Below are 13,108 nucleotides of genomic sequence, written 5' to 3' on the forward strand. Positions count from 1 at the left end.
TCCCTCATCCCTGGCCTCATGGGATGCAACACCAGGCACCCACTGATGGGAGATGAAGGGAGGTGGTGTGGGGACCATTTCCAGGCTGGTGACGCTTGACCTTTTGGAGATGGAGCCGTGTGGGTGGTAGCCCCCTCTGCCCCGCAGGCGCCTGGCTGCCAGAGCAATGCCAGGCAGGCTGGCGGTGCCAGCCCTGGCATCGCCCCGGGCTCCTGGGTGTAGCCAGTCTGTGAGCATAGCCGGTCTGTGGGATGCACAGCGGCCTCCATCCCTTCAGAGAGGTCCCAGTACGCCGGAGTCCGACTCCTGCCCCATCCCTCCCACTCCCAGACCTCTGGGGGGTTTCTCTTGAGGACTTGGGCGAGCAGCCCAGTTCCTCCCGACCAGCCATTGCCTCCGTGAGGGCCTTGGGAAAACAGCCTGTAAACATGCAGCCGGAGAGCATGAGTCACGGCGACCGGGAGGGAAATAAATGCATGAGGGGAATTTGTCGAGTGCGTCGGGTCATGGGGATGAGCCTGGCCTCTCCCAGCAACGGCGAGCACCTCGCATGGAGGTGCTATCCCATGGAGCCAGCTGTCCCAGGGAGGGCGTCATTATCCCAATGACGGGACTGTGTTCAAGCAAGCTGCAAAACGGAGCTCCAGCCCTCTTCCCCCCGCAGAAGAGTCCCCTTCATCCTCGCCGCTTTCATCCCAAGGGATGAGCGGTCACCGCCCCGGTGGTGGCTGCATTTCAGTGCGCAGCCCCCTGTCCTTACAGCCGCGGAGATCGCTTCCCCGCTGAAAGTCACCCCGCCACGGTTATTTTTGGCTGGCGGTGGGGCCGGAGGAGCTGGCTGTCTCCCAGGCGCTGCAGCGCACCCCGTTTGGGATTACGTGGTGCGTGGTGGGTGAACAGGCTGCCTTCAGCATCCCCTCTCCCGGCTGCCAAATACCTGCCATCTCCCTTGCCCCTGCGGAAAGCAAGAGTGCTATCTAGTGGCTAATCCCACTGGGGACACCCGTGAGGCTGGGGATTAATTTCTGCAAGGGCTGCTACCATCCGAGTTTGGGGACCGGTGGTGGGAGGTTTATCCAGGGTCCAAAAAAGCTGCTCTTTTCCCTCTTTTCCCTGGCCTCGCTTGAGGCTGGTGGGACATCCAGGGCTCAGAGCCACAGGAGAGGGTGCGCAGGGCCTGGGAGCGTGTTTGCCAGGGTGAGAGGTGCCCGCATTAGGTGGGGGGGAAGGATGCACCTTATGGAGATGAAGGGTGCTTGCTTGGGGGGCAGGAAGCATCTCACACCAGACGCTCTCACCTGGCTGCACCCTGAGGAACACCCAACCTAAACCTTTTCGTGCTTCTCCGTCAGGAGTCGCCATCACCGTGTCCCCCACCGTGCATCACCCCCCCCATCCACCTCCCCAGGAGGGCAGTTGGAGCCGTGCTGGGGTCAGTGCCCCCCACCCGGGCAGAGCTGGGCTTTGGCTGAGCGACGCTGGGTGGTTGGGGGGGGTGGGTGGGAGGGTGGTGTGTGTGAACTGACCCTTTTTACCCCCCCAGACCCCCGTGATGGCCGGCCGGGGCTCATTTCCTTATCCGACCGCCCCTGCAGTTGGCTGCAGCGGTGCCCTGCTACTGACGTCACTAAGATATGCTGATTTATGCGCGTTAACCCTTTTCCCGCGGGGCTCGGGGGGGCTTCTGCGGAGGCGGCGGCTTCGGGGTCGGGGGAGCCCGCCGATGCCCGCGGCCCCCCTCCCCTTTCCCCCCCCAGGCCTGGGGTCCCCCCACCAACGGCCCCCGCCTTCCTCCCTGCCCCGCGGGTTGCCGTGGGAACCAGACCGGGCTTCTGATGTCACCGGGACGGTTGCTACGCGACCGGTCCGTTCGCCCGTCCCCGCATGAGGTCACTGTCGCCATGGCGACGGGACGGTGCCGGGGGTGGGGGTGGGGGGTGGGGGGCGTGAGGGGGGGGATGCGGGGCCTCCCGGGGGGAGGCCGGGGGCCGGGCGGGGCGGTCTGCGGCGGGAGGCGGGTCCCCGGGGCCGGAGCCGGCGCCGCTGGGCGGGGCGAGCCGCTGCCGCCGCCGCTCCCCCCGGCACGGACCCCGGCGCTCCGCTCGTCACCCCCCCGGGCGGGGGCAAGCACCGGGGTGGGGTGTGGGGGGGGGTCCTTCCCGGGGGAGCAGCAAAAGCTTCGCATTAAAACAGTGAAAAAAGGAAAAATAAAGCTTTTTCTTTTTTTTTTCTTTTTGGCTCGGCCTGAGTTATTATTTTTAGAAATCCTGGCGGAAAAGCTGCCTGCGTAGAGAACGTCCTTTTATTCCATGGGAAACGCGCTTCCCCGTGGCAACAGGCAGCCATGGGGCTGGGCTCCATGGGGAACGGGGCACGGGAGGGCTGGGGTGGGCTGGGGGTGATGGGACCCGCCGGGGTGGCGTCAGTGCTAAAGCTGTAGCCCAGTTTCTGCTCTGGTCCCAGTCCCCGTGGCTGCTGGGAGACCGTGGGTTTTACATTTCACCCAGCTCGCATTCCTGCTGGAGCCGATTTGTTCCTAAGCCGTGACGTCTGCTTCGTGGAAAGCGATGGAGCTGCTCCCCCCGAGGCACAGATCCCCGCTCCCCTCCTGCTGCTGGCTTTGGGACTCTGGCTGGGCCAGGCAGGGTCACAGCCGGGTGACTGCTCCACCGGGCTGGCAGCGGTGGACCTGTGGGCATGCCTGCTCGATGCCCCTTTTCACTGTCCCTGTGCCATGCCATCCCTGAAGCTGCCTGCCACACTGGCACTGCTGGTGATCCCACTGGCCATGAAGCCGTGGGGATTAGCAGCTTCCTCCGGCCAGGGATTTAGCCAAAGCTACTTAGTGAGAGCCACACAGGGTGGGCAGCAGCTGGCTTGGTTGGATAAAGGATATAGGGAAAGCCAGGATATGCGGCCTGAGCCCTCCTAAGGATGCTGAGTTGGAAGGGGGTTGCCCGGGGTTAATAGCTCAGCATCTCTTGGTGGAGGATCAGCCAAACTGGGTGTCCCACAGTGTCTTCCTTCACTCCAGTGAGCCCCCGGCCTCCCTGTCATTTCCAAAGCCTTGTAGAGACCTTTGAGCCAAATCTCTGTCCTGCAGCAGGACAGAGGATGGGAGGGATGGGGAAAGGGCAGACCCCCCTCGCAGGGTGCTGCCAGCCGAGATGTAGGACAGGAGCTGGCAGATGGAGGCAGGCAGACGGAGGAGCGTGAGGCTGCGCCGAGACGCTGTTTGCTGTGACGGGATTTTGGCTCACGGATGGTTAAACAGCTGCTGAGCTTATTGGGGCTGGGGGGCTGCAGGGCTCCTTCAGGAGGAAGGGGATGGAAAAGGAGATGGGGATGGGGATGGAGATGGGGATGGGGATCTCGGGTGATTCCCCAGTGTGGGGGGCTGCGGGGCTCCTTCGGGAGGAAGGGGATGGAAAAGGAGATGGGGATGGGGATGGAGATGGGGATGGGGATCTCGGGTGATTCCCCAGTGTGGGGGGCAGCTGGGGAGAGGGCAGGGAAGGGCTTGTCTGCTAAAATCATGGAGATGATGGGTCTGGCTGGAGCTGTGGCTGGGGGTGGAGGGGGCTCACAGCCCCGTCCGGGACACATGCCTGTCCTGATGATGGCACGGGGAGCGCTGCCTGCATCGCTGCTGTGTTGGACCCCCTGGACTGCTGCAGAAACCAACAAGGAAAACTCTCTGTTGAGCCTACGCAAACTGCAGCAGGTGAAGCTGTGAGCAGCAAAAAGCCCCCACCTTGCCGAAGTGCATGGGCGAAGGGGGAGCTCCTTCAGAGGCACCCGAAAACTGCTCTGCGCTCACTGAAGCCCCCTCTGGAGGCCTCATCCTCTACTAATGCACATTGCCTTATGGGGAGAGGCTCAGGGGGAAATCTGGCTGCCATGGGGAGAGAGGAAGGACCCCATATCCTTGTGGAAAGAGTTCAACAGGCAGAGGAGCAGGGAGATCCTGGCCCACAGTTGCCAGTCTGGGGCCAGGGGAGGGGTCTCTGGTTTGTCTGGCACAGTGGGGAGGTGGGAGGCTCTGCCCCTGCCGCGGGGCGGTGTGGGCCAGGCAGGGTGGCTCTGTGCACACCTGAGCCAGGTGAGGTTTGTAGAGAGAGGTGACAGCAGAGGAGATCGGGGGATGGAGCAAACAAGGACCAGGTTTTAGACACTTCCCTCCTTTCTTATACCTGGAGCAAAAGCAGGAGCATCAAAAGCTGGAGGGGTGCTGAGATGAGCTGCTGGCAGGGAGCTGTTGCACAGCCCTTACCCTAAACCCCCTCCACGAGTGGGGCACCGCCAAAAAAACTGCCGTTTCTCCAAGGGGTGCGGTCACACAGCCCTGAGGCCCGGGGACGGGGTCCTGCCATGCGAGCCCAGCTGGGGACACCGCTCCGGCTCTGGTGCCATCGTGTGGACACACGACACTTCCACAAACCCGTCGTCCCCGTCGCTGCGCTCCACAGCCTTCCCCGGCCGGAGGGACCGGGCTTGGCAGCGCTGCTTTCCCAGGCTGCCCCAAACACCGAGGGGGGGGGGGTTTGTCCCCCTCCCACCACCCCATCTCCCCCAAAACCTTGTCCACTGCCTGCCTTTCCCCCTCAGCCATTGGTGCTGTGCCCTCCCTCCCCACATCATCACCCCCACTGCTGCACCCCACCTGCTCTGGCCACCCCAAACCCTGACTGCATGAAGGGGCCAAGCTCCTGCCGATCTGGTGAGGATCCCCCCCAGGTCCCCTGGTCAAGGGAAAGGTGGACAAGAAATGACAACACGTGGCCAGACAATGAAGGATGTGATGGGTCTGGGGGGATCTGCTGCCCGCCCCAGCCCCAAGCGAGGCTCTCCCCTACATGCCAACCTTCTCCCCCCAATTTCATGCCCCTTCTCTCCCTGTTTCACAGCCCTTCTCCCCCATTTTCCACCAATGCCCCCCGCTCTCCCTTTTCCACGGACAAGCCCAGCCCTGCTCCAGACCCCCCTTTCCCCAGGGGGTCACCATGCCAGCGTGTCTCCAGGGTGTCCCCATCACCGGCTGCGCCCATGACCAGCTGTGTGGGCATTGCTACCCCGGTCCCTGGGGGCTACAATGAGCCGGCACATCGCGACCCCCCCAGCCCACCACGGCGGTGCAGCAGGGATGCAGGCACATGCCTGCCCTACTCGGGAGCCTCACACCAGCGGGGACAGCTGGTGGCCGGTGCTGGCCCGCCGTAGCCCGTGGTCGTGGCACATGCCGGATCTCCCACGTGTTTCCACCAGAGGGAGCCCAAATGCCACGAATGGTGGCCACGGCACCTTCACGGCCGGCGTCGGTGCACGGGGCCACGCCACAGCCCTGGGAGGCAAAACGAGGATTGTCACCTCTCCATGTGGCTTGCAAAGTCAACCTGTCAGGAAATCCCCTTCCAGCTGCCACACACCCCGGGGAGAAAGAAAACCTGCGTGTCTGTCCCTCCGTGGGCTGGCCGGGGGGCTCGCAGCCCCTGTCTCGGGGGGCCATACCCCGCTACCAGCGCTCTCTCCCAGCCCAGCTGCCTGTGCCGTGAATTTGAGGCTGGTCGTGTCTGGAAACAGCGACTGCAGCAGCAAGGAGGGTGTTCCCCGCACCTTAGGGCAGCCCCAAATTGCCTCTCTGACAATTGGGTGTCTCCCAGTTCAAATCATCACCCAGCTCCGTGTCTAAACCCAGAACAGGCATGAAGAAAGTCTGCTCTGATCGCTTTATAGTGGACATAATTAGTCTCAATTAATGCAGTTGTAAAGCAAGGGAGGGCTTGAAATGATGCTCCTGGTGCTCTTGGAACGGCAGCTCGTGGCATCGTACCAGAAGCTCTTTCCCGTTCACACCTCGCCGTTCCCTGGGTTTGGGTAGTGTCGGACACATTACTGGTGGGAAAAGGGAGTAGGATGGAAATAAACTGCCAGATGGGGACGGGAGGTGGGTGGAGGGAGAAGAAATATTGCAGGCAATGCCTCACAGTGCCAGAGGAAAATCTCTCCCATTTGCCCAGCATTTGCTTGTTTATTTAAAGCCTGTCATTAGCGGCAGCCATGTGGGATGGGATTCACACCAGTCCTGGGTGAATTAGGTGCCATGTTTTGGCCATGTGTCTAATCCACCAAAGTCCTCTCCAAATTCTTGCTTTCCAGTGACAACTGCTGCTTTCCGCAGCGGCTGGGAGGTCTGGAGCATTCAGGCCCTCACCTGTGCGTGGGAGATTTTTGGCACATCAGGGGGTGGGGCTGAGAGCCGGGGGCTGCCACGGTGTTGGCAAGAAGGAGAGAGGCTGTGGGCCGGGGAAAAGCATGGGGTAAACGGGATCTGGGCTAAATCCAGGCAGGCAGCTCCAGGCTGCTTCTCAGCATGGCTGCCAGAGAAGCCTGGCACGGCCGGCGAGAGGAAATCCCAGCCAGTTCCAGCGTTTAATCCTGCCTTCCTGGTGGAGCTGCTGGAAATGCCCAGCTCCTGGGGACTTTGGGGCACGGGAAGTGACCAGAGGCCAAGACGCTCCTGGGAGGCCACTGAACCTGAATGGGAAGCCCCATCTGAGAGCTGCAGGGCCAGCAGGAGGGGAACTCTTTTATGGGCTGAGTTTGTGCCCCAGATCCTTCCCACCGGTCCTGGAGATGCTGGAAGCAGGGTGTGCGTGCCCCAAGTCCTGTGGCAGGCTTTTCCTACAGCATGATGCCATCCTCGGGCCAGCTGGGATGGGAAAATATGCCTGCCTGTCTGGAAAACGCCTCAAAGAGGGAGAAGAGGAGAAAACAGGAATTTCCTCAGAACGGCAGCAGCAGGTGGGGACACAGAGGGACACTGAGGCACGGGAGAGTGGGCTGATGGGATGGGGTGAGACAGGGCAGCTGAAATGCATGTGCCAAAGACATGGATGCACATCTGTTCCCGACCCCCTCCTCTAGAGCTGCTGGTGAGGGTGGCTGGCGAGTAGAAGGTTAACCCAGCCCATCCCTGCACCCAGGTGCTGCCCTGCCTGGCCCAGCTGCGGGTGCTTCCCAGGGATATAAAGGGGCTGAGGGGGGGGTGGGTCAGGGAGAGGCTGCAGGAAAAGCTAGTGGGGTAGAGGGGGGTGTTGCTGCCTTCAGGCTTGGAAGGAGGGGGTGGCAGCAGGTCCAGGTAGAAGTGGGGGTGCATGCAGTCATCCCAGAGCCTGTTCCCCAGTTTGGGAGCACGTTGTACTGGACAGTACTGGGAGTTTTCCTGTGGTGAGGCTGTGCCAGCCTGATGACTTTCACCCACTGACTGCCATCCTGCTGGAGGGAGGAACCGGACCGGTTGGATCTGCTGCGCTTGTGAGATGTGGGCTTGGGGTTATCCTCAGTGCTTGCAGGTGGGATGTTTAATCACTCATTCAGGTTTCCTTCTGAGTGTGGAAATCAGGCTGAGTCTCTCTCATCTCTATCCCTCCACTTAAGGAGAATTATCATCCCTAATCTTCTTCCATCCCCTGGGTATCCCCAAGGTCTCAGCTAAACGTAGGGTGACTTTGGTACCTTGCTGTGGTCCCCCAGGGTGGGTGTCATCCAGACCTGCCACCCTGCATGTGCCCACTTAACCTGTTGGTGACTGTGTCCCCACCTCTGGCTCCACTCCATCACTGTATATGTCACACCATAATTAAGATTATGTGATTTGGCCCTGTGGTTTCTCGTTTAGCCCCTCCTATGCCACACTGGGTGGGGGTTTGGCAGTATCCCTGGGTATACAGTCACCGTGGGTTTTATGGTGATGGTAGACACAGGGTAGATTTTTCCCTGTGCCCCATCCTGTGCAAATGTTGCCAAAGAGGGGCCGGTGAGGGCTGCATGGGGGGAGGCAGGGAAGAGGAGGTGGGTGGTGGCGTTGCGGTTTTGGGCCAAGGGAGGTGTGTTGCAGCATGGATGGGTTTGGTGGGGTGGGTGAGCCGTGGGAAGCAGCACTGGCCAAAGGCAGCCTCGTCTCAAAGGGACGATCAGCTGGCCTGAGAAGTGGTGAGCTGACACGCTTGGAGGCCATTGGCAGAGGCAACTCCTGCCTGCCCACCTTGGTGACCTCCCCTGGCTGCTGGAGGGGGTGAGGTGATGCCAACAGCCCTAGGAAACACAGGCGAGCCCTCTACCAAGCCCAGGCCATGGCATTTCTCCCATTTCTCCTCTTGCCCATGCTGGTGTGATATATTCGATCCATCCCAGGGCAGAAATCACATTTCCTGGATGCTTCAGTCTCCCTGGCCTCTGGGGTTGTCCCTTCCCTCTGAACGAAGGAGGCAGGCTGGCTGTGCAATGAGCTGGGAGCTCACCCAGCAGCTCTTCTTATATCCAGCTCCAATTTGCTGGCAGCAAAACAGTACAAGTTTCTGAACGGGCTGGGTCCACAGTCCTCCCCAGTGGAGTTGGAGCATCTCCTGCGCTCTAGCTCGGCAGCGCTGCTGGCAGCCACCTTGCAAATTGAGGTGCCATTTGCTGCCTGTGCACAGAGTTGAACCCTGCCAGCTCCCCCAATTTGCTAGATGACTTCTTCTCAGCGGGCAGGAGTATTTCAGGTTGGTTGCTCACACTTCCAGTTTTCTTTCCTCCTGGGGGGTCAGGCCCCTTTAATTCATACTAAAGTTGTCGCGTTGGCATCCCTGACAGCTCATGGTGTGCCTTGAGTTTTGATTCTCTCTAGCTGAAGTGCAAACTTTCTGCTGGGAAAAAATGAAAGTGTGTGTATGTGTCTCGCTTCTTCATGTTGAATTTATCATTTGGATGCAGAACAAGTCTGGAAAAGTTCAGCCCTGAGGCTTATCAGTGCCTGGAAAGTGAGGCTTAGAGTAAAAACCTGTCCCAGGACCTGGAGCAGAGCCTGGTACTTCTTGCATAGAGAAGATGCAAGGAGAACATCTTGTCCCATGTCTGGCAGCTGGGCTCTGCGGGCATGTGAAAAAGGCTTTGAATGTGGCGTGTGGGACAGGCAGGTCTGTGTGGAGCTGCCAGCCGGGCAGGGAGGTGCTGGGGCCTCACCGGGCACCCCGAGCCCAGCTCTGCTGGGAGATTCCACCCCTTTACCATCAGCACCAGGGTCATTACTCGGTTGAAATGCTGTGTCTGGGACTGCTGTGATATTTCAGGTGGCAGGGTGCCCATCAAATCAGTGTGACCCTCCCCAAAGCCTTCTCGCCACTCCCCCATGCGACTTTTCCTGTGCCTTGTGAGAGGATGCTGGCAGATATGGGGAGGGCTCCCTGCCCTTCTCCCTGAAGCAGCCCCCCTCTTACCCCCAGCCCTTTTTTCCTCCTAGTGAGCCAATAAAGGTGTGAGCAATCAGTGTAAGATACATCCCTCCCCATGAAGGGGTTCCCTCTTTCTAGCCTATGTCTCTATTTGCTGCCACGTTTGTGTTTCATTGGGAGGATGCTGTAGCTGTTTTGTGGCTTTTTTTATGGTTGGAGGGTTTGATCTTGACTTGGAGAGTGAGTCACTATGTGGCAAATGGGATAACAGAGGCGTTATTTCCTTGCCCGGTGTTCTTTGCAAATGAGGTTTTGCAGAGCTTGGGCAGCTGCTCTTCCTTCTAGCTGAAAACCTCTTCCTGATCCCCTTTAAAGGCTTATGAGTCGGGTGCCGAGAGCAGCGTGCAGGCAGGGAATGTGTATCTACCACGGGCTGGGTGGGAGAGCTGATAAAAGTCACGGTAACCAATCCTGGGGGAACCTAGTGGGCACCTTAAATCAACTTGCACATGCAGAGTGGCCCTGACTCAAGGATGGGCAGGGAGGCTGTCCTGGTGCTGTGCCATGTAGTTACCTGTCTTCGATAACTTGCAAAAGAGGAGGTTTGGCAGGGAATAAATAGAGACCATAAAGTGACTCCTTGATGCTTGGGAAGATGCCCTGGATTTGTGCTCCTTTTAAACGTGCTCCAGAGAAGGTCTTACCATAGCTGTGATCATCCCAAGCTCATTATGGGTTGGCCGGGATATTTTTCAGCTGGTGAAATGCCTCCTGGGGTGTCCCCTGGCTTGGCTGCATTGCTAGGTGAAGGCAGGGCTGGCTTGTCCAGGCGCCGAGCCCCTCCTGTCCACCGAGCGCATCCCAGCCTTTGCCATGGAGCAGCTCTCAGCTGGAACAAGGGACTTCCATCATGGCTTGTTTGCTGCTCCTTGGGCCCACAGAGCACTCTGCCACAGCCCTGGGACCTGCTGCAGACTGTCTATCGTCCTCCCGAAGCTGGGATTTTCCAGGTTAAGGAAAATTTGGCAGTAGCTGTGCCCTGAGCATGGGGCTGTGGGATGTGAGATCTCACTGCTTGCAGCTGCACCTCTCCTCCCCAGGGATGCGGGAAAGGGGTGCAAAATGCCATCTCCATTGCTGCTCCTGGTGTCAGCATCTTCTCTGCCGACCCTGAACGGAGCCATGGGGCAGTGTCAGACAGGAGCTGAAGGAGGTGGCGAGGGGGGAGGGAGGAAAATGGCATGTTATTAGCAAAGCCCTGGCTGACAGACATATCTGCAGCTTGGGGAGAAATAACCTGATGCTTTTTTGATCCTGCGTGATTCATCCTGGCCTCTCTAGAAAAACATGGTCTCCAGCCTTGTGCTGGATGGGGGATGCAGCATTGCCCTCATCCTGCTCCATCACTGCACAGGGGGGCACGGCTGAGGCAGCACCCCCAGGCAGCTTTGCCTGATGGGGATCTGCAAAAGCCCAGTGCTCCTGCCAGGTGAAAAAGCATTTCAAGTCTGTGCTGGCCCTGATTAGCAAAATTATGGTTGCCACGGAGCCCAAATACCTGTTTAGAGAGCGCCTGCCTTCCGTGTCCCCCCAGCAGACCTGGGGGACGCATGCCATGGAGCAGAGTCCAATTTTGCTGTTCCTTAGAAAGCTAATTGCTTTTATCCCAGTGAACATTGAAATGGTCCTTTTTTTTTCTTCTTTTTTTTTTTTTCCTTTCAGCCCAGTTTTGGGGTGGAGGAGAAATGTCCCTTCTCAGCATTGTCTCAGATGAGTTGTGGGGCTGTGGGTTGCTGCAGGGGGAAACCCTGGACTGGGAGGGGGCTTGTGGGGTGACTGCTGTGAGCAGCACCTTGACCCCCTGTTCCAGGGGTACCAGCCCTGCATCCCACAGGGGTATGGTTAGCTGTCCTGGGGGAGTGAGGGCTCCTTGCTGGCTCCTTTGCCAGGTACCTGCACCCTGGAAAGGGTGATGGCAAGTTATGACCAGCTCAGAAAAGGGGACTTGGAAATCTAAAAAGGGCTGCCACTACTGGGAGAGGTTGTCACCTGCTTCGGCCGCACAAGAGCGTAGAGGGAGGTAGTGATGCTGAGATGAGATTTTTGGGAGTGGGAGCACCTTTTGCGTAGTGGTAAAAGGCCCCTAGAAAGCTAGTGGCTGGAAATGCAGAGTGGTGATGGCCAAAAAAATTACTAGAGGGGGGTGTCCCACACCAGACAAGGTGCGTGGGTGGGCTCTGCCTGGTAAATAACAGCAGTGCTGCTTTGGAACGGCCACCCCCTGACCCGCATTCATCCCCAGCTACGTTACTGTGAAATTACCCAGATCCAGCTCTGTTTGGTGACCTGTGGGTTTGAGTGACCCCTCCCAGATTTGGGGACTGAAACGAGCATCCTCCTGCTCTGTGAGATGCACCCTCTGGACACGTCACCGCCAGGTGACCAAAGAGGGGCACCTTTGAGTAGGCAGCTCCCAGGCAGGGAGAGAAGCCCCTCTTCCATCCCTGTGGCCAACAGGTTTGCTTCTCCAAGGGGAGCGGGTTCATTCCTGTCCTGAAAACTTCATAACCCCATTCTGTCTGTGCTGGCTATCCTTGCCTGGGAAGAGTCGCTGCAGCAGTGCCCTGCGGAGGGGCTGCTTGCTTTAGTTGCAGTGAGGGATGCACCCCAAGAGCTCTTGCCCACTGCAGGATGACACAGAGGGGACAAACAACTGTCCCTGCCTCACTTTCCCTCTCAGATGCAGTGTCATGCTGTGACTTGGTGGCTTTTTGTGCTCAAGACCAGAGGGTGTTAATTAAAACTGCAAAGCAGGAGAAGAAATGGGGGGATGGAGTACAGACAGCCCTGTAAAAGGCTGCGCTGGTCTGTCCTGCAATTACTGGGGGTGATGCGCCCTTGAAAAGAGCCAGGAGTGGATGCACTTGGTTATTCGGGCTGCAGCTCTCAAGCTTCAAAGCTGCTGTTTGTCCTCTCTTTCGGCCTCTTAATTCTCCTGGTGATGCTGCAGAGCTGGCCTTGTTCAACCTCTGTGTGCCAGCCTTAACCCCATGTGGAGGGACCCGGCCATGGGCAGGGACAGCCTCTGCACTGACTGGCTCGCAGGGAGTGATGGATGGGGAGCGGGGAGCAAGAGGAGGCCTGGGGAGATACCTCTAGGCTGGGGTTATGTAGGGACCCTCATGGGTGCCCCAGGCTTCTCAGCTTGCTGCTGAAATTTCCATCCCAGAGATGCTCCGGCCATGGAGATGGCTGGTCTGTGTCTGACAGGTCATAGTGAGGAGTGAGTTTCGGTGTGCTGCCGGCCGTCCCCGCCGCAGCCTCCCCAGGCAGGGTTGATATAATAAAGTGTCTGGTAAGGGGAACAGGCTGAAGGGTTGTGCTCCCGTGTGCAGTTTGCCCTCTTTAAGCAGTGGGGGAGCAGTAGTGGGAGAGGGGTTGCCATCTCCTGGTTATTTGGTTTATCAGAAAATTGAAAACCAGAACAGATAGCTCCAAAGTGTTGTCAGGCCTGGGGGTGGGCGTGTAGCTAGGAACAGAGCACTTCTTTTCCAGGCGAAAGAAGTGATGTGCAGTCCCTGAAAGTCCCCAACTCTTCCAATATCTCCCCAAAGAGATATGACAGCAGGCAGGGTAGGAGCATCTGTTGAGGCCCCAGTTATGGGGGATGCTCCAGCAGGCTGATGGGAATGGTGGAGGAAAAGGGGAGGCAAAGGGAGAAGGACCCCTGCTACGCAGGTTTTGGTGTCCCGGCAAAACTGGGCCTGGGAGAGGTGGACCATGGGCGAGCAGGACAGAGAGGTCTGTTGCCACCCAGAAGCCACGATCTGGCAACTTGGTGGGGACAAATGGACACGTGGTTCAGCTCTGAACTGAGCTGTGTCTGGTTCTTGCTC

The sequence above is a fragment of the Chroicocephalus ridibundus genome, chromosome 6 (genome assembly GCF_963924245.1).
Source record: "Chroicocephalus ridibundus chromosome 6, bChrRid1.1, whole genome shotgun sequence".
Taxonomy (NCBI): Eukaryota; Metazoa; Chordata; class Aves; order Charadriiformes; family Laridae; genus Chroicocephalus; species Chroicocephalus ridibundus.